Here is a 2,087-nt window from a genome sequence, read left to right as displayed (position 1 = left end):
TACAGTGCTTCCATGTTCCTCATTCAATCAGCTTGGTGCAGGAATCTCCAGGAGATGAACAGCAAGCATACACGGGTCAAGCGGCGGCCGCGGGTCCACCGGCAGCCCGGGGCTGCGCAGCCCGAGTCCGCGCGTGCTGTCGCTCGGCGGCCGGCGGGCCGGGTCTCTGGGCGCCCGCGGCCCGAGGGTCGCTCGGCGGCCGGCGGGCCGGGTCCCGGGCGCGCGCGGCCCGAGGGTCGCTCGGCGGCCGGCGGGCATGGTCTCGGGCGCGCGCGGCCCGAGGGTCGCTCGGCGGCCGGCGGGCATGGTCCCGGGCGCGCGCGGCCCGAGGGTCGCTCGGCGGCCGGCGGCCCGGGTCCCGGGCGCGCGCGGCCCGAGGGTCGCTCGGCGGCCGGCGGCCCGGGTCCCGGGCGCGCGCGGCCCGAGGGTCGCTCGGCGGCCGGCGGGCATGGTCTCGGGCGCGCGCGGCCCGAGGGTCGCTCGGCGGCCGGCGGGCATGGTCTCGGGCGCGCGCGGCCCGAGGGTCGCTCGGCGGCCGGCGGCCCGGGTCTCGGGCGCGCGCGGCCCGAGGGTCGCTCGGCGGCCGGCGGCCCGGGTCTTGGGCGCCCGCGGCCCGAGGGTCGCTCGGCGGCCCGCGGCCACGGAGCCTGCAGGCCGCTCGGCGGCCCGGGTCCCGGGCGCCCGCAGCCCGAGGGGCGCTCGGCGGCCGGCAGCCCGCGGCCTGCAGGCCGCTCGGCGGCCCGGCTCTCGGGGAGCCCGCGGCGCGAGGGTCGCTCGGCGGCCCGCGGCCACGGAGCCTGCAGGTCGCTCGGCGGCCCGCGTCCCGGGCGCCCGCAGCCCGAGGGGCGCTCGGCGGCCCGCGGCCACAGAGCCTGCAGGCCGCTCGGCGGCCCGGGTCCCGGGCGCCCGCGGCCCGAGGGGCGCTCGGCGGCCCGCGGCCGGCTGGTCGACCTGCCTGCAAGTCGACCGGCGGCCCGAGGGTCGCTCGGCTGCCCGCGGCCACGGAGCCTGCAGGTCGCTCGGCGGCCCGGGTCCCGGGCGCCCGCGGCCCGAGGGGCGCTCGGCGGCCCGCGGCCGGCTGGTCGACCTGCCTGCAAGTCGACCGGCGGCCCGAGGGTCGCTCGGCGGCCCGCGGCCACGGAGCCTGCAGGTCGCTCGGCGGCCCGGGTCCCGGGCGCCCGCATCCCGAGGGGCGCTCGGTGGCCGGCGGGTATGGTCTCGGGCGCCCGCGGCCCGAGGGTCGCTCTGCGGCCGGCAGCCCGCGGCCTGCACGCCGCTCGGCGGCCCGGGTCTCGGGGAGCCCGCGGCGCGAGGGTCGCTCGGCGGCCGGCGGGCATGGTCTCGGGCGCGCGCGGCCCGAGGGTCGCTCGGCGGCCGGCGGCCCGGGTCTCGGGCGCCCGCGGCCCGAGGGTCGCTCGGCGGCCGGCGGGCATGGTCTCGGGCGCCCGCGGCCCGAGGGTCGCTCGGCGGCCCGCGGCCTGCAGACCGCTCGGCAGCACGGGCGTGGAGGGCCTGGGACCGCCGCCGTGCTGGTTACCCGGCGGTACGGGACGGCGCGGCCTGCTGGTTGACCGGGGTCCCGCGGGCCCGCGGGTCCACCGGCAGCCCGGGGCTGCGCAGCCCGAGTCTGCGCGTGCTGACGGTCTCCCGGCGGCCTGGCTCTCGGGGGCACGCGGCCCGAGGGTCGCTCGGCGGCCGGCAGCCGGCAGCCGGCAGCCGGCGGCCTGCAGGCCGCTCGGCGGCCCGGGTCTCGGGGAGCCCGCGGCACGAGGGTCGCTCGGCGGCCCGCGGCCACGGAGCCTGCAGGCCGCTCGGCGGCCCGGGTCCCGGGCGCCCGCATCCCGAGGGGCGCTCGGTGGCCGGCGGGCATGGTCTCGGGCGCCCGCGGCCCGAGGGTCGCTCGGCGGCCCGCGGCCACGGAGCCTGCAGGCCGCTCGGCGGCCCGGGTCTCGGGGCGCCCGCGGCCCGAGGGTCGCTCGGCGGCCCGCGGCCTGCAGGCCTCTCGGTCGCCCGGGTCTCGGAGGGGCACGCGGCCTGCTGGTCGGCCTGCGTCCCGCGGGCCCGAGGTCGCGCGGCCTGCTAGGCGA

Source organism: Hippopotamus amphibius, chromosome 15 (genome assembly GCF_030028045.1).
Source record: "Hippopotamus amphibius kiboko isolate mHipAmp2 chromosome 15, mHipAmp2.hap2, whole genome shotgun sequence".
Lineage (NCBI taxonomy): Eukaryota > Metazoa > Chordata > Mammalia > Artiodactyla > Hippopotamidae > Hippopotamus > Hippopotamus amphibius.
This window is presented reverse-complemented; position numbering follows the sequence as displayed.